This window comes from Manacus vitellinus, unplaced genomic scaffold (assembly GCF_001715985.3).
Source record: "Manacus vitellinus isolate BGI_N305 unplaced genomic scaffold, ASM171598v3 scaffold_66_pilon, whole genome shotgun sequence".
Classification (NCBI taxonomy): Eukaryota; Metazoa; Chordata; class Aves; order Passeriformes; family Pipridae; genus Manacus; species Manacus vitellinus.
In genome coordinates this window covers 2022526-2048667 of record NW_021940729.1, presented here as the reverse complement: position 1 = coordinate 2048667, position 26142 = coordinate 2022526, and positions in this window count along the sequence as shown.

Below are 26142 nucleotides of genomic sequence, written 5' to 3'. Positions count from 1 at the left end.
GATGATATTCCCTTTGTACTGGTACACACACACATGTATATATGCATTATAATAACTTGGTTTCATTGAGGATATATGACTTATAAAACTGCACTGCATGTCTGTTCTCTTCCCTGGTATATTGATTTCGGTAAACTACAGGAGAGCTGGACATTTTGAAGACAGTTGTGTTGCTTTCCCTTTTCACTTAAATTTCAGCCTCCTCATTCCTATCCTTTCTTTCCCCTGCTTCTATATTTAGCTTACAGATCTATTTTGGATCATGCTGCTGAAACCGATGTAGGAATTTGGCCACTTAGGTGGCAGTTACACCTATATTTAGAAAATTCTTCTGATTACTCCAGCATGCCATTGAACACTACTTTCCTTGCAGTAAAATTGCTTATTTAAAGAGTAGAAAATTACAAGCACCAAGATCTGACATCCGTCCCGCAATTAAAATAATTGCTTAATTAAGAGGATAATTTAATGCTTACTAACAACATTTTTTGTACCCATGCAGTGCAAAGTAAGATTTGTGTGCATCTCATTGGTATAGGCCTAGGCCTGAGCTCTGGACCTGAATATGTGCTAAGTGTCTATTTTATTTTATTTTCCTAAAAATTATAATCAAGTAAATTAAGGGTCAAAAAGTTTGTGAATCTTATACAGAATTTTAAGAGGCTTGGCCATGGTTGTGTATAGCCACTAAGCAAATTCTTCCAGCCTCTGCTGACTTTATATTCTAACTTAAAATGAAAGGAAATGATGGACGAGGTGAGCAGTTATCTTCATTAAGGCTTTGGAGCTGGATCTGCTGCATGTTGTTCTAGAAGAATTTAGCACTGATGTATTTTTTTTTTAAACAAATCAGAAAGCTTTGGATGCTTTGGACATTGTACAATGGAGTTTTTCTTTTAACATGTACTAAATGGAATCTTTTTAGCTGCATGTTCTCTTTGATATAACTAAATAGATTAGTAAGTTGCTCTTCTAAGTAAATCTGGTATTACGACTTCTTTTTTTAATGAAGAAACAGTTATGTAATTTTTTTGTAAGATTCCATAACTTTATTCTGAAATCACAAGTCCACCACACACAATGGACTTGACCAGTGATTTTTGATAACATACTTGCTCCAAAAGAGCCTGTAAAAATGAACTTATCCTCTATTAAATATAAGGATGCAAGTGACTATAGGTAGGGTGGATGTATGGTAATATTTGGGATTGTTTTGAGTTTTCTATTCTGGGCATCCCCTTGAAGACTAAGGGGGAGAGTGATAGAGACATGGTGAAAATGCCAGAATTGGTTTTGATCATTCAGGAGGTGGAAGCTTTGCCTGAAGCTGGCTCTGAATCAGTGCAACAACATGATGTCATATTTTGGCCAAGGTCTGACTCTTTGAAATTATTTCTGATTGCTTGGATTAACTTTATAGAGATTCAGATGGGTATGGAATTCTTTTATATGGACCATCTTTAGCTGACCTTCAAGGAACCCCTTCATCAAGTCCGTCCATATCACACCCTTTATTAGCTCCACTTAACTGTGGAACTGTACCAGTGAGCAGACCCATCTTAAAAACTGGATAAGGGAAAGAAAGGAGAGAGGAAAAGAAGGGCAAGGAGAAGAAAGGCATAACCAAACCCCCAAACTCCCTGAAACAGGCGTTTTCCCCCACAGAGTGTTTGTCCTTGAAGGAAAAACAAGGATTCAGACCCAAGGGGGGCTCAACTTTGCAGTGCCTGGAGCAGAGGAGGAGTTGGTGTGAGCATCCTTCACAGAGAGGTGCTGCAACTCCAGGAGCAGCCTAGTTAGTGTCCAGGGAGCCTATGGAGAGGGGTAATGTGGATGGATGGCTGAGGAAATCTTCCTGGTTTCAGCTTGCTTCAGGAAGTATCAAAATATTGGCGTATCCCTTTCCCTCTGCCTCATTCCCACTGTGGCTCCCATACATCCATGTCTTTATTTATTGCCTTCTCAGTAATCCCTTAGCTTTCTTTGTAATTTGAATGGCACACCTCAGCCCCTTTCTCCTGGATCTAAAAATGCTGAGCAACGTGGCAGTTTTGATATGGATTCTCTTTCTGTTTCATAACTTCATCTTCCAGCTTCAAAAATAGTTTCCCCTCACTGACTTGAACTCATACAATAAATACAAGCAGTTGAGTCATCCTGGAAGTCATCCCCAGTCATTGCTGGGGATTTTTTTGGATGAATCATTTTAATTGGCTTCTCTGGAAGCTGCGATTTTTTTGAGCATTAAAAATTAATTAAGCGAGAGGAGGGAACACTTAGGCACAGTGTGCCTTTATGAGATTACCAGACATTTGAGAAGTAGAATTAGGAGTCATATGGAGCCAGGTAAAATGATGTTTTCTTCGTAAAAATGCTCTTAAGTGGAGGGCATAAAGAAAAGACATCAGAAACGTCCATAAATTAAAGAACTTAGAGGCTTTGTGCAGTGTTATAACTGTACAACTGTATCTGGGGTAGAGAAATATGAAAAGGCTGAACCCTGACTGGCATAAATTAGCCTATGTCTATTAAGTCTAGAAGCTGTTTTCAATGTGGAAGGGGAAACAACAAAAAAAATCTATAATGTATATCTGTATCCCCATTTGGTGTTTAAGTTTTCAGAAAAATGCGACTAAAATATCTAAACTAAAAAATGTAGATCAACCAACTCTAAAAGCTCAAGAGAATGGATGACCTTAGTCTTAAAATATTCTCAATGGCCAGAAGCTCCTTCAGTCAAAGATTGACTTTAAATTTCATACTTTGAGTTTGCAATCTTTTTGTTGCCTGTGTATTTACAAGAAGCAGATTAAACTAAAACCCTTCCCAAGTATTGGTTGTATTTGACAGTCTGCTGAGTATGCTCTTTGCCTGTGCTTTTATTTTGTGGGACAGCTCTTTCCCCCACAGGTTTCCATACTTTTTTTGGACAGAGATTTAATTGATTATAGACCAATCCTTTTAGTTCATCTGAAAGAGAAGCAAGTTGTACTTTTAGCTGTAGAATCACACATGGGGGTAAAGAATATGTGAAGATTTACATAACATTGGCTGGCTAATATTTAACAATACTTATTATTCAGTGTTTGAAGGTATAGTTGCTTCTGCATTATGTGACTTGAGCTGTTCCCTTTGCTGGGAACTATGAAATTCTGTACCAGGTTACCTCTAAAAGATGAACTATTATTCAAGCTTACAGGTTTTGAGATTAAGACCTTGTCAGAAAGTAAATGGTCTAACTTAGTCCAGATAACAATGGGATAGCTTTTGTTTTCTAGGATTTAATGGGGGGGGGGTGTCATCATCCCTCCCAACAAAAATATTAACAGTATTTTTTAATACTTTTTCTCATTTGAAGCAAGCTGGACCATTCAAAAATTAAAATTTTTCTTCCTCCACTCACACTAAGTTTTTTATTTTAGTCATGTTTTTCTCTTCCTTTTTTCACCACTTGATTGTTTTGTTTCATTGGTGTTTGAAATGAAGGAAAACAGCCAGGATCTAATTAGAGGTAAAAGAGCCAATCCAGGTTTTATTTCCTGTTTTTAGGCAGAAGTGCTTCAAAACTTTACATGAAATTTTATCAAAGAAAGCCTTCACACAGTACTTTGCTTTGGATTGGCTTTAAATATTATCTATGAGTACAAATTTTTCTTTGGAGGGTTTTAACAGAAATCTTAGTGTCTGACAGTTCCTTACTTTTGAGAAGTAGATACCAACTGGTGAAAGTCTTTGCCTACTTTCTTGAGCTTCACATCTTTCTCTTTTCCACTGCCCATTCATCTTTCTTGTGACCAAAAAAAAAGAATTAATTTCAATATAGGTTAAAATGTCACATTTGTCACTGTCAGGTGAACTTGGTGTAAAAAATGAGAGGGAGGGAAATTAAGTGCAGTTTTAAAGCATCCTTTTATTCTTCTAATTCTATCTGGTTGCTCAGGGCTGACTTAGTCCTTGTTGGAAACTGGAGCAATTTCCCTTGGAATTGTCTTAGAATCATCACAGAACCATAATTTGGGACACCTTCAAGTGGACCAAGTTGCTCAGAGCCCCATCCAACCTGACCCTGATATGTGATCCAACTCAATACAGGAACTCTCCAGGATGAATGTGCAATATTAGAATTGACTGATTAGAGGGGAAAACTTCTAATTACTAATCCTTTTTTGTTATAGGCATAGAGAGCAGGATCTGATTATTTTTTTTTAGCAGTCAAGTCATTTTGATATAAATTATGCATTGTTATTAAACAGTAATCAAATGATCCAAACGCAATTTAATTTTTAAATTAAATCTTTTAAAAGCATGCTTTGTTAAAGCACTGGGCTTTAATAAAGTGCTGCTTTCGGGTGCTCTTTTATCAAGATCTTTATTCACAAAGCTGAATATTTTATAGTGCCAGGGGCATTGCATTATCTCCTCTGATATTGCCAACCAGATAAAATGAAAAAAAAAAAAAACTCTACTGTAATTTCTTCACACAGTTTGATGGGAAACTATCTGGCAATTTGTAAAATAGGACCATGTTGCTTTGAAAATGCAAATGAATAAAGTAATGTTGGCATTAAGAAATAGCAGCCAAGGAATTATCTGATCTATCACACAACTTGCATTTAATTCAATTACTGATGAATCTTGTTTCCTTACTGGTGGCTTCTGATCCCTGCTCTGGTGTTTGGGGAGTGCTGTGTCTCTGGGGGCCAGCACAGCTGATACCCCCTGATCTGCCCATGGGTCTCAGTTGAGCTGCTGAACCAGCTGAGTTGTGTGCACTTAGTTAAACCCTGGGGTGTTCTTCATGCACTGATCAAATATATGGCCAATCTCTGTGTGTGGGTAAAAATGGACAGTGGTGGTTTTACATAAGGTTTGCCCATAGGGGACTGTGCAAGCAGTGCCCAGCTCATCAAAACCTCACAGGGGTGTTGTGGTGCTGTCTGACCTAACTACAGGATCATGGCATGGGTTGGGCTGGAAGGGACCTTAAAGACCATCCAGTTCCAATCCCCCTGCCATGGGCAGGGACACCTTCCACCAGCCCAGGTTGCTCAGAGCCCCATCCAACCTGACCTTGGACACTTCCAGGGATGGGGCAGCCACAGCTTCTGTGGGCAACCTGTGCCAGGGCCTCACTACCCTCACAGGGAGGAATTTCTTCCCAATATCCCATCTAAACCTGCTCTCTGTCAGTTTGAAGCCATCCCCCCCTTGTCCAGTCACTCCAGGCCTTTGGAAATAGTCTCCATTTCCTCTTTCTGTGCAGCCCAGCCATTCTCACAATCCTCTTGAGTTCTTTCAATCCATGCAGCCATGAGGCAATAAAATAGCACTTCACTCGTACCACGTGAGCAGCTTGAATGTAAAGCTGTGGGTAGGGTATAATAGGCAGAAAATTCTGTGAAGGTTGCAGCAGCAGCTTTATTGCTTATACAGGTCTGAAGTAGCCTCAGGGAAGGGAGGGACATGTTTGCTTTTTGGCTTTGATGGTCCCAGCACTTTTCTTTCAGGGGACAAGTCTTTCGAATAATGCAAACATGGTCTGTGATCATCTAGTCCTCTTAAAAATCAGGTCCATGGTTGACACCATTTATGTGGAGATTGCTCTGAAAGAGTTAAGTGTTTCCAATGAGTTGCTGCATTATAACTCCATAAATACTGCCACTACATCCTATTTAAAGTGTTGGGAAATGAGGCTGCTGTCTCAGATGCTGTGGTTACCAATTTCCTGATGCTTGCTCTTTCCAACCTCTCACATCTTCATCTTGTCATCTGCTTCTGGTTACTTGGACCTTCTTCTTGTAAAATATTGCAAAATAAATAGCTGTTGTTGCTGCCAGTAGTGCTGGGATATTTTTTGTGTGTGTTCTGCCTTAAGAAGACATGAACATTTCCCTTACTGATGGTATGTCCTGAATCTCACTGGGCCCAAAAAAATGCTGTTAATAACCAGTCTAATGAAAAATTGAGTTTCTGTTTCACTTAATAGTTTATTCCATCCCCATAAGCTCAATAGTTCTTCTGTGGCAATGATAGTTCTTGTATTTCAGACTTATCCTGAGACACTTCTTTTATAATCTCTATCTTGGTTGAACAAGCTACACTTTCTGGTGAATCCAGGCTACACATTTCAGAATTGTTAAAAATACTTCTACCTATGGCTCTAGCTCAGCAATGAGGGTTTTTTAGGCTGGGATGGATGAATTGTTTAAAATGCAAAACTGTTTCATTTGGAAGGATTTTTAAAGGTGTTTTCACACAAAAATATTTTGGGTTTTTTTAATTGAAATTAGGCAAAAAGTTTTGAAGTCCATGAAAATGAAATGCAACTTCTAGTTTCAGACTGAACAAATTATTTTAGTCAACAAGGAAGACCCTGCTCTATCTTATTGATTCTGCAATTGAGTCACTCTTTTTTGCCCTATCTTTTCCTTTGCATATCTCTACTCCAAGCTGAATTTTGCTTCTCCCTTAATACAAAGAGGTGATAAAGATGACTTTGAGTTACACTGAACATCAAGAAATAATCTTTCATATGTTTCCATCTGTTTTACACCATTTGGACAATGTGAAACAACCAGTTCATTGCAGCGAATCAGGTCCATGCAACTGTGTTGAATATCCATCTAGGTGCTTGTCTTGTATAATAATACCATAATGGTCACAAAAGCACAAAGTTTTCTGAGGGTGTGGTAAAAAGAGAGAGACAAATCCTGTACTGAAATGTTCTTTTGAGAGAGAAGCTGCTTTCTCCTTACCACCTCCCAAAAGGCAGGGTTTCAAGGGGTGTGATAAAGCCTCTCCCATTTCTGCCTGACTGGCATCTGCTGCACAGTGGATAACTCAGTGGGATGTGGGAGCAGCAGCAGGGCAAAAGGTGCTGGAGACCAAAAGCTTCCTTCCATGCTGGAGGATGCTAAAGGGGGAGGAATCTCCCAGCAAGCAGAAAGCACAGAAGAAAAGTCACAATGTACCCCTCCAGTTGCTGCTTCTTTGTTTGTTTTTCTTTCCCCCAATAAACTTTCCTCCATCCAGTCTTACTGAAGACTTTCCTTTGATCTTTTCCTGTTTGTCAGAGGCCTAGGATGCTTGGGCTGGAAAATGGACTTTGTGATATAATCAAATACTTTAATCTAGCATTTTTGGAGGCTACCATTTCACCTGATTTACAGGGAAGAGAATGCCCATAACATTTTCTCTGTGAGCAGTAGTGTCTCTGATTCATCTCCTGGCAGAGCAGCTTCAGCCAGTTTTTCATTTTAACTACTTCCATGTAGAATAACCTGTCTCTCTTCTGATCCCTGAGCTGACCAATACGTTGGAGATGACAGTAAAATTATGTTTTAAAGGAGGTGATGGCAAAATCCCAGAGTGTGTTTAAAGAGATGAGGGCATCACTCCACTGTTGGAAATGAAAGAAATTCAAGTTGATAATAAGTGTAATGATAATTAGCATGACCTTCATTGAACAAGGTAATTGTGATGACAATTGGAGTTAATTTAAATCAAGTAAAAATTAGTTTAAAGAAGTAGAATTAGGCAGAACTTTAGGAAGTAGAATTTTTGCTGCTGTGTTATCACCAGGAGGGGAAACCAACAGCTTCAAATAGTTAATTTTTGGGTAAGGATCCAATAAATATGAAACCATTCCAAGTGTCTCTGTGGTCTAGAAATGAGGCTGCATCAGACACTGATATCCAGAAATGCAAACCTCCTCCACCGGAGGAGAGGAACACAGGAGTAGAAACCAAACAGTTCTGAGCATAGATGAGCCCTGACGTGCACTTGGTCAAACTTCTGCATTTCTTTTTATTTTTTTTTTTATGGCATGTGTAAAGCCATTTGTTTTAAAGCTGATATCCTTATATGTCTCTTTACCTTTCCTCCTTGGGTGGTTGTGGGTATTGTTTTGAGGGTTTTGTTTGTGATTTTTTGGGGGTTCGTTTTGTCAGGAGATTTATGGGAGTGGTGGTGGAGTTTGAGCTACTTTTTGGGGTTGTGGTGTTTGTTTTTTGGGTTTTTTTGTGGGTTTGGTGGGGATGTTTTAGAATGGGGTTTTTTTCTGCTTTTTTTTTCTTTCTGGAAATTCAGAGATAAAATTAGTGATAAACACTCTTATGGTCTGGATAATAGTGTAATGTGTATTTTGTTGCTAGCAAAGCTGGAGCAATAACAATCATGGCAAAATTGAATATTATGTCTCAGTAAACTAACACACAGTAAAAGTGTGCCTGAGTTTTTGGTGAGTGTACCTGTTTGGTGAGTTGTCCCTTTGCCTGCCTTGGGGCTTTGCTATATAAAGGCATCTCTACAGAGAACCCCTGGCAAACCAGAAGACCTGATCTTGAATTCAGTGCTGCTCAGCACAGACTTGGCCTTATGGATCCCATATCACTGCTGTTGCCTTTGTGACTGACTTCTGAAAGCTGTTTGTATATACACTGCTGTCTCCAGAGAAGCTCTTTGTTCTTTTTTTCTGGGATGATGTGGTCACAAGGAGAAGTTAGAGTCAGTTTTCAGCTCCTTGTTTCAGGCTTTTATCTAGGGGAGGAGATGGGCTGTTTCCACATCTGTATATTGGAAACTCCTCTTCCTCACACAGAGCATTTTCCTTTGGACTCCTATTTAAAACACTTGTCTCCGAGAAGTTGACTCCTTGAGTTGTAAAAACTGTGATACACAAGAGATAGACTGATGAACTGCTAAAAGTTATGCATTTGAAGCAGTCTCGTGGATCCCAATGAAGGCTGTATTTCCTTAAATAACACCTATTTTAAGTAGAAGAAGTGTTTCTGGGCTGTCTTATATCTGCTCTCTGCACCTGTGAAGTTGGCTGTATCCAGGAGCATCTGTCTTTTGCAGGCAGTCCCACGGCCCCAGTTACCAATCCCCTGAACCCTGGATAAATATAACCTCACCAGATCCCTCTGGGCTGGGAAGAACAGTCACTGCTCTTTTATGGATGAGGCTGAGAACTGGCTATGCTGCAGAATGGAGATGTGATGTGCTGTGGTGTGAATTGTACCAGGCTCCTGAGGGCAGGAATAGGCTGTGCTGGCAAGCAGAGAGAGCAGACCCTCTGTGGGCCCTGGGTGGAAGGTGTGTGTGCTACAGGCTGTGCCAGCTGTGTGGGACAGCCTGTGCCAGCTGCCATCACTGCTGCAGTTACACAGGGGACTGTGAGTAAGCAGGCAACGACCTACACTGTCATTCTGCTACTTGGATGCAGCCAAAGTGACGTGCCCAAGGTCACGAGGAGAGCCAGTGTAGAGGAAGCGAATTGGGCTGGGGAATTGGGAATAACGCTGTTACCTCTGGACTGCTCTCAGAAAAGCAGTTTTCTCTCTGGTGGGAGGATTATTAAATGTTGTGCTAACATCAAGAACTGAATCTTGAGGGAAGCTCTTGGAGTAAGCTGCTGAAACATGGTGACACAGAGCTGTGGTGTGGCTGAGTAGTGAGCTGGTGTCGCTGGTTGGATTTCCTTGCTGGGGACTGTCGAAATGGTGCTGCTTCAGTAAAATCACTGAGGCTAAACTGAGTGGAGTTTAATCCCTCATACAGCTCGTATGCAGCCCAAGTGTGGGGGATCACACTGCTGAGAAGCACCAACGCTATCCAGAGAGGAGCACTTGTGCTCCACAGATGCAGAAGGATGGGATCCTCGTGTACTGCGAGGGAGAGAGAAGTGATGACTGCAGAAACAAACGTGCAGCAACTTCCAGAATGGTGGTAACATAATCTGAAGTGAATGAGGCCTTTAAAATTAAGCACAGACTGTGTAAAAGGTGCTTTACAAAATCCTGTTCAGTTTCTGTCAAAGTGCATGGGCAGAAGCACAGATGAGTTCAGCCACTGGGCTAGTTTTCAAGGCTTTGGCTGTGGTCGTTGGGAGCAAGTGATTATTCTGTCTCCTTTGCTGCAGAGCATTTTTATCTAAAGTGTGGGACATGTGATTTTCCTGTTCAGGGAGCACAAAGCAGACACCTCGCTTGGAGAAGAGTGTTTAGTCTGGGTGAGAACTGCTTTTTGTGTGCACACATGTGATTTATTTATAATAGATAATTCCTGCTATCCAGATGATTTCCCCCGGCCTTCTTTCAGCTGCAGCCAGGACGGTCTTTGTCAGTTATGTAAGGTCTGGTAAGTGTGGTGCATAAGCAGCAGCCTTTAATTTTCATCCCCGTTGGAAAATGAGATGAGCTATCCCACTTACCCCATGAAATAATAGGGTTGTGTTTGGAAAGGCTGCTGCCCAGCTGGGAGGACAAAGCACTGCACACTCTGCAAAGGTGGAAGCTTGAGGGAAATCATGGGGTTTGAGCAGAGCCATTTACATAAGATACACAGCCAAGCAGGTCCCAGAAAGGAGGGAGCTGCACTTCCAAATTGGCTTTCTTCCCTTTTGCGCTGTTGTGGCGTTCTCCTCATCTTCAAAGGCAAAATAGGCAGGAGATTCAGGGGATTCCTCAGAAAAGGGGCAATTCCCAGGCTACAGGAAGTAGATGTGCAGGGGCATAGTGCCACACAGAGGGGTTTGGTTTACAACTTACCTACGATATTTCAAGCATAGGGCTAGTGAAATTGTGTACCTCTACAAATATAGTAGAACTGTAAACATGATTTTAAAGGCCCTCTGAAAATTTTAAGATTGAAAATGAGATCCTAAATTGAGATTATGATACCATTTCTACACCTTGGCTATGAAGATGGGCTGAGAAAATTGGAGCTGATCAGTCTGAAGAAAAGATGGTTGCTTGGAGGCCTCACAGCACCTTCCAGTATCTGAAGGGACCTATAAGGAAGCTGGAGAGACTCTTCATCAGGAATTATAGTGATAGGTCAAGGGGCAACTGCTTCAAACTGAAAGACAGCAGCTTTAGAGTAGATATTAAGAAGAAATTCCTCCCTGTGAGGGTGATGAGGCCCTGGCACAGGTTGCCCACAGAAGCTGTGGCTGCCCCACCCCTGGAAGTGTCCAAGGCCAGGTTGGATGGGGCTCTGAGCAACCTGGGCTAGTGGAAGCTGTCCCTGCCCATGGCAGGGGGTTGGAATGAAATGGTCTTTAAGGTCCCTCCCAACCCAAACCATTCTATTATCTGTAATATAACTGCATAATACTTATACTTTTTTAAAAACTAGGCAACCTAAATTTATCTTTAATTTTATATTAATTTCTTTTAGTTGAGAATTTTTTTTCTATCTTAGGGTCTGCTTAGGCATTTGTACCTCTGTCAAAGGAAATGGTAGCACTTTACTCTGTGGTTTTATTCATCCTGCCCATAGCAATGTAAGTTATAAACCCAAGCTGGGGGAGTTGGAGTGGCTTAAATGGGAAGGGAAGGTGTGTGGGTAGAGAACTTACCTAGTGTATTTTCCATGAGGGCCCTGAAGTGCTGTGCCAATTGCTCCTGTTCTCCTCTCTCTCAGGTGGGCAATTGGAGCTGAGGGTAAACTATATAATCTTAAACCTATGTTGTCTTTGCCAAGTAGATGTAAATCATAATGCCTCTGCAATGTCTCATTTTTCAAGTAGCTGACTTGTGCATTATCCAGCCTCAGTGTATACACTTGTATTCTGGACATTAACAAGGGAACAAAATCATAATGATTCTTATTCCTTATAGCATTTGCTGTGTTGAATTTGCAAAGGGCTGCAAAGAGAGGGCCCGCATTACTTTATTTAAGAGAGGTCAGAGGTGAAAAGAGGTTAAAGTGATTTGGACTAAGGCTGTTAAAGGGGCCTTTGACTGGCAACCGTGGTTATCTTGTTTTTAAACTGTTACCATCCTTACCCATAACTTGCAATCAGGAAGACATTGTACTGTAACAAATGTGACATTGCACTCCCCTCAAACTTCCATGGGCTCTTTGTACCTGTGCAGAATTAGCTGGGAGAAAGGCAGATTTAGGAGACAGTGTGAGCACACCTTATCCCTGTACTGTCATGACAAAGCAAAGCAAATGTTCCCCAAATTGCTCCGAGGCATGGATGGCCCATTCTCTGCTCTTCAGAGCTGCATCAGGCTGTTGTTTAGACATTACTGGAGAGGAGAACAAGCATGGATGTTACAGATTCCCTTTTTAGCAAGCCTGTTCCATGTAAAATCGTCAACTCCACAGTGTGGTTGCTCCAGCTGAAACTTCTCTCTTTCCCACCCCCAGTCAAAGGGGGGGGGAGGTTTTTATGCAAGAAGAGGGGAGGAAGAAAAGAATATTTAACTATAATCTGCCTCTGGCAAGTCATGTTCTATTTAAAACTTCAGTGCACCCAAACAGCCAAGCCTGACAGGCAGTGCAGCCTGAGAGCAGAACTGGTTCAGCACATGCATGAGCATCCCAGGCTGCTCTTGGCAGCCTCCCCGGGACCCCAGAGCCCCTGTGTCTCTCTGCACTTCCCTCTCTCCCACATCAGATTCTCCACCACCTCTGCAGAGGCACAATCCTGACATGCACGTGGAGCTCGAGTATTTTGATACAACATGGTGGTGGTGGACTCTGCTGCAGTTCAAACATTAATTTGCTGCTGTTTCTCTTGCTGTTGCATTAGTTGTTGAATCTTTCCCTTACATTCCCTTCTGCTTGTTTTAAGGCAGAGGTGAATGCATGTTTGTCCTCTGTCCTGAAACATGAGTGAAGACCTTGACTGATAAGTATACAGGTTTTGCACTTGATTTCCCCACTCTCGAAGGAGGAATTAAGTAGGGAATAATTTCTTTTTCTCTACTAAAGCTGATACAGAGAGATCTTGTCCTTTTTTCCTTTTCCTGAAGGGAAGGAGGTGATAGTGAGGAGCAGGATTGGTGTACTTCCATGTTGTATTGCAGTAAATCTTAACGAAGTTTGGGAAATTGGTCTAACTTCTGTTTTCCAGCCCTGTCCTGTGGTCTTTTCCTCCATTTCTATCCAGGTGTGTCTGCTTGTCAGGTTGGTGGGAGGCAGCAGCTCCCTGTGGAGTCCTGTGCTGTTCAGCCCAAGGAGAAAAAGTTGTATTTCCCTTTCCTTCAGCCTCAAAACTTATCTTTTTCTGTGCAGTTAGAGAAAAAGTGACAGTAATGGACTTTCCCTGGGGATGTTTGTTTTATTTGCAATTATAATTAGCAGCACTAATATGTTTACTCTGTCTGATAATGTATGGAAAGACACTTTGATTTTGTTTTTTTTTTAATTTGTAAGTCTCTATTCTGTCAGAACTGCAAAACACTCACACTCTGGTGTGACAGGAGACAGCACAACTACCCTTTAAAATGCAGCTTAATCCATTTCTGTTGTCAATGAATACCATTACCACTCTTTGACTAACAGAACAACAGCCTGTTCTATTAGTCAGTCTTGTTGTTTTTCTCCATTATGAAGAGAAGTTGATGATCAGGATCTCCTTAGTAAATAAACAAAGGTGGATAAAACCCCATAAGCTTTCTTTCACTGAAGCAAAAAATAGACTGTTTCTGCGGAGACAGGTTTGGATTTCCAAAGCAAGTACTGGATACTGTCAGAACTGTTGACAAGTAACAAATCTTGGCTTGCAATCTGTGCCAGATCCCTGCTGCCCAGCTAAGCCCTGGAGGGGCTACCTGGTGGGAGTGGGTCTTCACCCTCCCTGACCCTCATTTGAGTTTGTGCTGTGAAGAAAGCAAAAGGGTGCAGTGTCTGTGCTTTGCTGGTGGTGTTGTACATGGGTGGTGTTCTTGTGCCCACCTTCTGCTGGCTTTGCACACCCTCACTTTCCTGGCCCTGAGCATCAGACAGCTAGTGCAGCTTTGTCCCTCAGGCTGCTCCTCAGTCAGAACTAACCAAAATGTACATAAGATGTACAAATGTATGTCTAAGAGCAGCCTGTTCTGGCATGGATTTCTTCCTCTGAGTCCAGCCTCGTGCTTTGAACGTGCCAGAGTGTGCAGCTGCCTCTCACCTGGGCCAGCACACCCCAGAGCTCAGAGTTGGGCAATGCTTTCTCTTATTACCTGGCTCAGTGAGAGTCTGTAAGAACTCTCCACACTCATGGAAGTCTGGTAGATATCCTGCAGCTTGGAGGCATTCTGGTGGTGCTTTCTTAGTTTGGTTTGTTTTCAAAGAGCTATAAATCTTTGTTTTGCTAATAAGTCTATGTACTTGGCATATGAAATCTCTGGTGGACTAATTTTCTCTCATTCTGCACCTTGTGAAAAGTAAAGCTTTGTGAAGTCAGTGCCATGGCCTGACTTGGAATTCAATGTTTTTCTGCAGCTATGGTTTCTACTGTGAGTCCATGAGAATATCCCAATTACCTGTTGATTTGTACCATCCAGGCTCCACCATTTGTCCTTTTGAGAATTTTGATTTGGCAAGAACAAGAAAATACCGTGTGCCAGACATGTCTGCAACAGTGCCTTTTAACAACCTCCCTCAGCTTTTGGCCCCCCTCCTGCATCCTGTTTGTGTCTTTAATATGTGCAGATATATGCTCATGTACCAGGGGTATGAGCAGGCATGCAAAGCATGCATTATAAACAGTTCCTGATTTTCTCTGTTCCTGTGCTAGTTAAGCTATCATAGTTCCTACTGCCGGGAAATTCTCCCTTTTATTTTCTTTGCACAAACACAGCAATTGCCCGCATATCTTTGTCTAGGCTTACATTAAAATAAGCTCTCTCTTTTTTTTTTTTTTTTTTTGAATGATATCAGTTCTACTGGGCCTGATTCTGGGATATATCAGAGTCTCTAATACGACACATTTTACTGAAAACTAAGAGTGATTAACTTCTTTAAAAAGCTATTTGAAATATCAAGGGGGGGATCAAGCTGTTGAAATAGGAGTAGAGGGATCCCTGACTGGATTCCTAGCTGAGCCTTGCCCTATGTGCCAAGCAAAATTAATTCAGTATTGCTTCTTGACATGGCTTTCCTAAAGAGAGGTTTGACAGTCTGGTGGTACAGTTCTTTCTTTCCCAAAAATACATGCTCAAACTACACCTTTCCATTTTTTTCAAGAAAGGTAGCCCTCCTGAATTGTGTGTAACCTTACCTCTATTATTTAGGAATCAAAATGCTGTGTGCTACATCTAGACTGCTAAAAGAACATCTAAGCTAGGCTTTAAAAATGCGGGAAGTGTCATATTTATGGTTAATTCAGCTGCTTTTGTACCTGTGTTGAGATGGCCTCTGTAATTACTGGATTGTGCAAGGATCCTTTAAAGCCTTTTCACTACATGTAATTATTTTCTGATTTGTCTCCTCTGTGTGCATTTCCTTGCTGTGAAGTGATGTAACAGGCAGGTGAAGTGCAGGAAAAAGTGTAGGAAAAGATCCCTATTAAGCATCACAGCTGGCTGTGTGCTGAGGCCCATACATGTGCTCAGGTGTTGCAGAGCTGAGCATTCCCTGCCAAACCATTCTCTACCCTCAACAAGCACTTCTTTGCCTAGTTGTGGTCATCACAGTGTGTGATGTACACTATATTAGTAGTCAGTAAGCATCAATAACATTATACTGCTGTAGGCTTTGAGGGCCTCACTTAATCCTGTATTTTTCATTTCTATTTTAAGAAATACCTACTATATCTCAAGGAACTCTATGTTAAAGGTCCCCACATTAATGTTCCAAAAGTAGGAAATAGCAGAGCAGGAGCTGCCTGTGCATCCCCACCTTTCCAGGCTTCATTTCTCTTTTCAGAGAGTGAATCAAACCCCATCCAGAGGTCTGCTTGTAGTCAGTAATCTATGCCTGCAGCACAGCTTAATAACTCTTTTCCCCCCTTCTTTCACACACATTCATCCCCTCCCCCATATAGTAGGAAGTGGGGGGAAAAAAATATTTCTCAGGGCTCAGAGCAAAGTTAATCCAATAATTGTTGTAATTTATGAGTTGATGGTTGATAGCAGAAGACTTAATTATTATTTTCAGCCTTAGCTGGCTCACTGTGATCAAATATGATTGCATGTGAAGTTGGGTTATTGTTAAATGAATCATATGCTGAGCACAAGGCACTGACCTGATGGCTGATGGCACTGTGGTCCTCAGTGGCATTGCATTATGAATTAGATCAGTCCCTTATCCTGTGTAGGCCCTAATCCTACAAACACTTGTGAATATTTTAAAATCTGCTGGCAGAATAAATCCATGTCTGAGGATGGATGCAACCTGAGATGAGAGAATTTTGGTAGCCTTCATTCCCTACAGGTGCCTTTTGGCTGTTTTCACCCTGGCTTATGTTCGTATTTGTGGTCTTTGTACTTTCGTTTTAGCCCAAAATTTAATGCCTTTAGACAAAGGCTATGAACTTTATGACCTTTGCTTGTCAACATGGGAGAGGTTGCAAGTTAATTCATAGGCTTATTTTGCACAAAGACTTTATTTTGTTCTGGCCTAGGTGCTTTTATAGGAGCATCCTTAATGCCAATGAATAATGGAATCCAGGTTGGATGAATCCCGTGTGTTCTTGCATAGCCCCTGTATGATCCCGCCCATACAGCACCACCACTGTGTACTCACAGTCACCTTCTTGACATCAAACCTACTGATTTTCCAGTGCATGTTTACTGGGGGGTGTGTGCATATTTACATACCTGTGTGTTTCTATTTCAGATGGATGCCCCCTTTAATCAATATTTGATTCACACCATCAAAACAAGGTTAGAAAATGCAGTGCCACAGGGAGATAGTTAACCAGGGGGTCTCACCAGTAATCTAGTGATCTTTTGATGTATTTACAATAAAAAAGCCACAAGAGTAGAGGTGGCTCTAATTTGCCTTTGTAAGATCTGTTTTAAGAAAGCTGACAGGAGGAAATAAAAGAAAAATCTGGCTAAGGCATGGGGCTTAAAAACCTGAAGAGCAACCCTCAGCCCCAGAAAAAGTGGTAAATGCAGAAATCTGACTGAATCTTCCCCACTGCCCTGAGAACAGAAGGCACAGTCCGGTAAGGCAGGATGTCAAGCAAAGGTGGTCTCGTTTTTAAGGCAAAAATGGAAGAGCAAGAGGAGTGCTGTAGGAGTCACCCTAGAAAGGGAATGTGGTCCTGGGTGTGAAGAGGCTGTGGAATGCCCAATGATGGCCTGTGCAGACGAGACCCAAGGGAGAAGTAAAGGGAGAGAACAACCTGGGAAGCAGGGAAAATATGGTGGGTGGTACAACAAGGATAACCTCTGAGGGACTGGGAGACCAGGATGGAGACATGAAGACAACCCATTTCTGTGGTCAGCCAGGCAGGAGTTTCTGCTCTCAGCATCAAAGCCAACATCCACAGGCTGTCCTGTGAAATACTTGGTGGCATTGTTGTGTCCTGCAGACCTCTGATTCAGTGACTGACTGGACTGCAAAACACCTCCTGAAGTGGAATAGATAAATTCATGCTGCCTCTGCTCAACTACATATGTCTTCTTATGGAAAAACAAGTAGGTGTGATTTGACAACCAATTCTGTGGTTGGGCTGATTTGCCTGCTTTCCCTTTACCCCATGGAGAGCTTTTGTGTGTAGTTGTGTTTAAAAATACCACATTGTTTGTTTGCTGTCAACCAGAGTCCCTACTGTGCTTCTAAAGTGCTATTCTAGATACTACTTAATTTGCTAATGAATTGCTTTGGTTTTGATGCATGTTTAGTGTGCAAGTCACTCAGAAAGAAGGAAGGGCCAAGCTATTGCATTTAAAAGGAATCGTCAAATGTTCTCAAAATCCCAATAAAAACTAGTTTCCCAAAGATTTGTGAGTAGGTTACTGCAGTGTGTGGTTTCCCAGATCAGCCCAGCAACGATGGAAGTGTAAGTCTTCTCTTCAGCCTCAGGCTTTTCTGCTCCCAGCCATGCATGCACTTCCAAATACTGCTAGAGCAGCAATATCTCAGCTCAAGGGACACTGAGATTCAAAGAGAAGTGGGAATCCACACCCTTTTCCTTCTAGATGCCATGGAAAGCCAACCCCCAGCATGATGACATCTATGCTGTTGCTACAGTGGCAAATGAACAGTGTCCAGTGTGTGATCTGGCCTCCAGCCTTCCTGCTGTTCCACAAAATACGTTATTCCAGCTCAAGCTTTTTAGACAGCTGGTTGTGAATGCAGTGAGTTTTGGGAGATGGTTATGTAGAGGGTAACCTGTGCTCCCTAGGATGGGACCAGTTACCCACTGGTAACTGAGTCCCTTAAGGAGGAAGTAAAATGTCCATACAGAACCACGTTGGGTCTGAGCAGTGTGAATGCATGAAAGATAAGCTTGCACTTGCTCTTGGAAACCTCCTTCAAAGAGTATAAGCACTTGCAGAGCCAGGCCAAATTCTTGAATGTGTAAGCAGGAGGTTTAATAGCATATCTAGGGTGTCTCCCAATATCTCAGCCCCTTTCATGGACAGCTCTCTGTACTGGGTCTTCCCGAAAGCTTCCTAAATGCTGTTCCAACAGCCAAGGCAAGAGCCTGGAATCACTGGTTCTGTTTCACCTTAGGAACACTTGGGTTGCAGCTACAGCACATGTGTGTATTAGAAATAAAACACTGTTTTGTCAGTGTGCTTGTCTAAATCCTCCCTTTGTCTCACACCCTGGGAGGGGATGCCTGGGGCTTCAGGGCTGATTTTTTTACCTACTCTGTAGACCTGGTGCTGTAAAACAAATTCATTCTACTCTGTGATGCAAATGGATCTCATTTTTGGTGTGGAAAGAATACGCCCAAGAGTTTCTAGGTTTCTGTAAATACTTTACCCTCTGTGCTGGCAGGGAGACCCAGTTTAGCTATTTGTGGAACTGAAGAACCTTTGATGTTGGCATCTGTACTATAAAAATAGGTCACCGAACTACCTTCTGCTGTGGCTTTTGAGCTGACTCGAGATCACTTTAACTGATGATGTCTAGATAGAGAACTTGATGTCCTCGAACAACATACTTTCATTAAGGTAGCACTTCTTCTCTTCCTATTCTCAGCACTTGATCTGTGATAAAAATTTATGGATCCCATCTGCTATATTCCATATGAGGTAATAGAGGAAATTTGCACATTTCAATTCCTAGTCGTGATAGAGGCAAATACCACCAGAACTCTTGAGTCTGCAAAAGTTGGTGTGTGTTTGGGTTTACCAGGCTTCTCATGAGTACAAATTACCTTCCCAAGGAATTCTTGGGTTTGGAGTAGTGTTTCTTCAGCTTCACTGTCCCATTTATCTTGAACACATAATTGGGTTTAACTGGCATTTATTTAACACTGGCTTGTGTCAGCCAGCCTTTCCATGAGGAGAAAGGGACAATGTGTTGATACAGATAAGCAAAACTAGCTCAGCCTTTGCCACATTATGTAAATAGCAGATTTGTGGAATTGCCTGAAGGAAGATTATTTGTGTTTAATTGGCTGATCTCTGAGTCTGTATTCCAGAAAGATCTGACCTCAAACATGCTGAAGTTGATGGAGGGGTCTCTGTACATTTCCAAAAGTCTGATCCAGACTCCAGTGGTGCTGAACTCAGACTCCCAGCAGCAAACACTGCTGACAGGTCTATGCTTTCCTCCTCTCTGACCCTTTAATATTTAGTTCAGCAGTCAAATTCAGCCAGTGTGGGAGATCACATAAAGCAAATTTCAGAGCAGGATTTGTACAGTTTCCACATGTGCTGGCAAAAATGAATTCCCAGTCTGCTTATACGTTTGATCACCACCTTTCCCACTTCCCAACTGTTTCGATGTTCTCCAGACAAGGAACACAACTCACCCAGTGGCAGCTCAAGCAACTGCAACCCAAATGGGACCATCCTGGTTCTGCAAATCAAACTCTCACAGCATCCAGTTCATAAGTATCTACATCCCAAGATCTGTCTGAGTTGAGAAAAATGGATAAATAATTTCAAATAGATACATCAAAATCTTTGGTTGTGGTCATTGTGTAGTTAAAAAGAAAAAAAAAGACACATTTATTGACAAATGTATATTTCTTATTGTTCAGGCAACATTTACAGGCTGTGTGATGATTTGTTCTGTTTATTTTACTGTTCTTAGATAACAGCAGTTTGCATTCATTTGTATCTCACTCTAAAGGACAGTAATGATTAGAAAAGCCATGTGAAGGTGTGTGCATGTATGAGATTTTATATATATAAGTATATACACACAATTCTTTGTTTTCCTATAAGCTTTGAGAGGAGATACTTTCTGCTGCTATTATTTTTTTACCCCAAGAGACAGTAGGACAATACCCCAAGGACAGATATTTTCACATACTGCTCTACATTGTACTCTTCTCTCTATTTTGCATGGTTAGCTTAAAGTTTTAAAACCTTGCACAGATCCCACTTGTATAGGACAAGAAAATTATGAAGGGCAAAAGACTATTAAAAAAAAAGTACTCAAATAAAACCAATCAAGGCTAACATTTTAACACACACTGCTTATTGCACAAAGCACTCTATCAGAGCCAAGCTCCTGGGGAAAAAAAAAATCCCCAATTTTTCTTCCAACTAGACGAACATTTTCAGTTACTGAGCGAAAAAGTCTTTTTATAGACCTAAAACTAAAAAAAAAGTGCATAATTACAAAAAAATCTGAATATAAGTGGACTAGCATGGGTTGATTGATGCCCTGAATGAGTGGATTTAACAAGTGATTTTATTTTATTAGACTTTTTCCATGGTGTATGCTTGATTATTAATAGTTAATGGCACACATAAGCCAAAGACAAATAGGTTTGCATGGACCAGTTGGTCTGATTCTGAAATACTGCCTTCCTCATGCAATATTCATGTTTAATTTATAGATGCTTTCATCAACAAATGTGTAAGTAAAAGGGATGTGTAAGAACACACAGTAGTTACCATTCTCACTGATGCTTGCCAAGACAGACTTTCTCAGTTGATTCCCCGTGGTGAGTGGCAGGAAAAGCAGCTGAGATGTCCAGGATGCTGCTCCGTGAGAGCAGGTGGAAGAGGAAAGCTGTCTTCTCAAATACTAAGCATTACTAAGTAGCAATTTCAGCAGCAAAACATGGTTTTCTCAGGCTCCCTGACCACATGTTTGTACTTGACTGTTAGGTTTCGATTTGGTGGTGTGGATTCATGTGCTGGTGTTTGAAACATTAATCACAGGCAAGATCATAAAAATGCACATGGATAATAAATCCTGTATTTGACTGTTACCTTAACACACTCATTGTGGTGGCTAGCATGGGATGATTGGGGGGTGTAAAATAAGGCTGATAGTCCAAGTACCACAGGTTGTTCCTCATGAAACCATCAGAGGGACAAAGCCTGGGCAGCTGTGGGAATCAACACCTATCAGTGTCCCTTTATGTGCCCCTTTGACTCTATGCACAAAAAGAACATCAAACTAATCCACCTTTTTTTTTTCCTGACCTAATCACTGGGACGACAAGTGTGAGTAACTGTTGGCTACTAATTCCTTTCTGGAAAGGCTCCTCGCCAGGGTCCTGCCACTCCACTGACCCGTTATGGGGTGTTAGTCAGCTGTGACTCAGCTTTCTAAGCCTGCTCATGCTGATACACTGTTGAAGCACTTCTGGAAATAACAGTGACTCATGCTCAGTCGAGTAGGTCCCACTGAGGCTATGAAAGCAGGATGAACTCACCTGCAATATTTTTAGTGCTGTGAGTTTCTTTAGGCTAAGAAAACTCTTGTACCCTGTAACATATCCCACATCTTCCTAGGAAAGTTTCTTCAGGCTTTCATGCAGACATTCCTAGGGAGGTAGGAATGTCTCATCTGTATCGTTAGATCATCTCCTGTGCCTCATCTCAGGACATTTTAGGGGAGGGGTTCATGAAGAAACCCTGCGTTTTGAAAGATGTATTTGAGCTGGAACAGGTTTCATTGAATCAGCAATTTTAAGTATTGATGAAACTATGGTGGAAAACAATCAATATAGGCAGAGAAAAACACCGAAATACTTAGTGTCACAGAGTTCAGTGTAGGTTGCATTGAGCAGTGTGTTTTGGCTTGGACCCATATTTTTCATACTGGGGTTAGGGTTTTGCCTCGTGGTCCCATCAGTGAGAGGGACAGCTTTGTCATTGCACGGCGCATTATATCTACCCTGCAGGAGCACCCTGGGCATTCCTACTTATTCAGAGGGGAAACAAAAGGTCTGTGGAATTGCCAACTTGTGCCACATCCAACAGGGGGCTGCCTTTCATCTGTGAGGCTTATTTTTGTGCACATATGTGAGTCTATAAATATACAATATGTGTGAAATGCCTGCATACTCCTGAGGGGAAGCATCCTTGTGTTCACATCATCCATGAGAATTAGCTGAGCACTGAGTCTCCTGTAATTAAACTGCTCATTCCTTGGGCCACCAGTTGTCCTTCTTTCTGTGTTTCTACATATGGCGGAAGAACGATTTTGGCTGCTTGGAGAAAAGGGAAGGGGGAAAAAAAAAGAGAAAATACTCTGATTTATAGGCTTGCATTGCCAGAATATCTGGGTCAGTAGCCAAAATATGAAGCTGAATAACACTAAAGTCTGGCCTGTGCTTCAAGGATCTCCTCATTTTAGCTGTAGTTCAAATTATAGTATGGCATGAAATATGTAAATACAGTGGAAAATAACTTAGTTTGGTGCAATGAAAGGAGAGCAGCACTGCAAAAAAAAAAATCCAATTTCCCATATTCAACTTGAATAAATCCCATAGCTCTCAGAACCACTGATGCTATCTCTGAATTTAGTTCTGCTGCAGCCAGCAAATAACGAGATGTATGCCTTCAGCAGAGCCATTTCAGAAAAACCTTGTGGGAGAAAAAATACTCTAATCCAGGCCCCTGTTTGTCCAAGTCTTGTGTTGGTCTCTGTTAGAGCTCACCATTCCCCTATAACCTGCCTCTGGAGAGCAGCAGTCCCACAGCTTTCCAGGGATAAATGAGAGATAATTGCTGAAGGGCTAACACTGATAACGGGAGGTTTAGGTGATTAAACAGAACTCTGTGGCATTTACTTTTAGCACCTGCAAAGTAGCAAACCCAGGTGTAAGTAGAGCAAAGTGTCACGTCCCCCTTTTGTCAGATGTTTGAAGGTGTTAACCATTTCTTGGTTATCTTACTGACCTCACCAGTCTTTGTCCCTGATTTGTGCATTAATTATGAGATGAAGATGTTAAATGGAAAAATAAAAAGGGCTGAGCTCTTTGCTTGGCATAATAAAAGCAACATATATTTGCCAAGAGCAATATATTTGCCAGTGTATTTAATTAAGAAAAGAATATTAGGGGGAAAATGATGATTAAAAAAAGGAAGATGTTGGCCATTACTTGCAACAGAGTTTTGTGATTCTGTACTCCCAGAGAGAATGACTCATTATTTCTGGGTAACCTGCTGATGTCATTCATGAAACTTTGTACATGAGCCATGGAGTAACAGAGCAGGTTTATTCATACAGATGAGGACAGTATGTGACAGTACAAATGGGACTGTACAGAAAATGTGGTGGCACTAGAGAACAACACGATAATCCAATGTCTCTTGCCAAAGCCTCATCCTGACTTACAGACCTCACTGCCCAAAATGTAGCTGCAGAGAGAAAAATATCGGGTCTGTTGTAGTGATTCTGCCAAGTGAAGCAGTTTCATGTGGTTTTGATTCGCAGAAAGCATCAGGGAAAATATTGACAACAGAAAATGCTGTTAGCAGAGAGAGTCTTAGATCCTGTTTTGTGTACCATGGGAATAGTGTACTATACTTGGACAAAGAGGAAATTTGTTTTTTTTTTAAAAAAACCAACAACAAACACCCTCCCAAAATACTTCTTAGAACTTTCTAATATAATTATTAATTTTCAAGGAACTGCGAAGCTCCCAGTCAAACACTCCTTCCACAGATGATTCAGGTCCCCAGAGAAGAGTTGGTTTCACTTTTGTTCTTTCAGTGTTTGATGCCCGTAAAACAAAGAATTTGGTGCGACTTCCTAGCCCAGGCATCCCTGTGGAGGTCTGTCAGTTGTTTGATTCCTGTCCTGATCTGTTCTTATTTCACTGTTGGAGTGTTCCCCACGTATAGAACAACTGTTACCTGTGCAGGTCCTGTGCTAGGAGAAGAGGAGGTGACCAGAAGGGACTTTGTTTGAGAATCCTATGAAAACATAAACTAGAATGACCTCAACCCACTCTGTTGCCTCCCCTGATTAAAGAATTAAGAACCTTTACTTCAAAGAATAGTGGGCAATTTGTATTAGTGAAGTTCAGGACTATAAGAAATAAAACTTCCATGTTACATATCCTAGATTAGAGTTTAAATACAATTTGTAAAAAACTCGTAATGTTGGGCACTGAGCAGTCCCTATGTGCCAAATCAGACTGTAACCTTATCCTGTAGCTCTTCCTAAAGAGAGGGGAAGGCACAGTGAAAACGTGAGCAGAGCCTGAACTTTAGTGCTTCTGGATATTGCTGTGCTTAGTCATGCAATCTACTGTTCTGAGGAAGCCTTTGTGGCTTTATTATTGTTTTATAAATGCACTGGATATACGAAGATTGTGCGTATGAATCCTCTATTTAAAAAAAATAATCAGAAAATAAGAATCTGAAGGTATTTATCAAACAATGACTATAGAAGAGCATTTTGACTTTTAGCAACCTGTGGATTAGACAATTGGAAAACAAATCCCTGGGTTTGGGTTAGGTTTATTCTTTGAAAACTAAGTTGACTTTTGTTTCCATATAATATAAAACTGCTACTGAAGGGAGAAGCCAATAACTTCTTTCTTTAGCTGCACATGGACAGTGCTGCAGATGAATATATTTGCAGCTATGAATTTCAGACAAAATTGTTTAGATATAATCAGCTTAAAGGAAACTATTATCTGAAGCTAAAGGTATATAATTGATGCAGTTTTAGCCAGATGAAACTGTAATCAAAAATGCTTTTGTTTATAATTTCAAGAAAGTGTTTATTTAATTTAGGATTTGGTTAAGGCCATGAATGTGTTTGGAGTGCTTTTTGTTGTTGTGGGGAGGTTGGTTTGTTTGTTTTGTTTTTTAAATTTGTCTACCAGAAAAGTACAAACTCCAGTCCTGGGCTGTTTTAGTTCTCGTATTTGAATGCTTCAGGTCAGTGTAGTTTTAAATGACATCCCTTTCCCTTCTTCCTCTCATGTTTTGATCATTCTCAAGAGATGAATAGCTACAAGATTGGTTTTGCTTTGATGTGAGGCAATGCAATATTTTCCTGGCATCCTGGAGGTTACCTGTGAGGCAGAACATGGATCTCACCATTTCTTTTTGTTATGGGGGTAATTATTTCATTTAGTTATGTTTACCATAATCCTTAAACAATGCAATGGCATGTAGCCAAGACAATATTCCCTGATGCTTTAATTCATTATAATTCATTCTCCTGCCTCCATTTGATTGGGATTCTGAGGTATTTTTAAGCACTGCAAACACTTCCAGCTGTTGTGCAGGATCTATGTGAGGATCTGAAAGAGCAGCACATCTAAAGTGTCCAAGTGTTGCCTTCCCATTCAGTACTGTCCTGCCTGGTGGGAGCCAAGGAAAGTCACAGCAGGCAGGACAGAGCCGGTCAGTTATGCAGGCAAGACTGTCCCAGGAACAGTTTTAGTCGGAAAAAGCATTACAGCTGAACTTGAAATGCTTTTGTGATATTGTGTCAGTGGTGCAGAAAATCAGTGATAGCAGGAGAATCCTGTACTCATCCTGTGTTGATGTGTTATACTGACACATTTTCAGGATGAAATACTCCTCTTTTGAGAAAAACTCTTTTCACTAGTACTTCTTTCTGTCATGTGCAAGCTTCAACCCACAGAATCAAGAAAAGTCACTCAGGACCACTTTTCACAGTTTTCAATTGAAACAGTTTCTGGTATTTAGTGGTTTTTGTTTGTTTGTTTTTTTGTTTTTTTTATGGGTCGAATTCCCAGCCTTTTCACACCTCTAATCTCAAACCTGGAGGTGTGAATACCCCCAGGGTGTGAACTCTGGGTACTCCAAAACAAATATGGGTGACAATGGTGGACTTTCATCAGCAAGAACACTTGAGGAATCACACAAGCCCCAGCACTGATAAAACTTAGTTATATTTCAGCTTTTATGTCTTATCACAGTAAGTTTTGTACCTGAGAAAGTCAAACTTCTGTGATTGTCTCTTCTGGGTTGGCAGGGGTTGACCAGCCTGTCTTTCATGTGTATTTACAAAGGAGCAAGATAGTGCAGTTGTGTTCTTTACATGGAGAATATT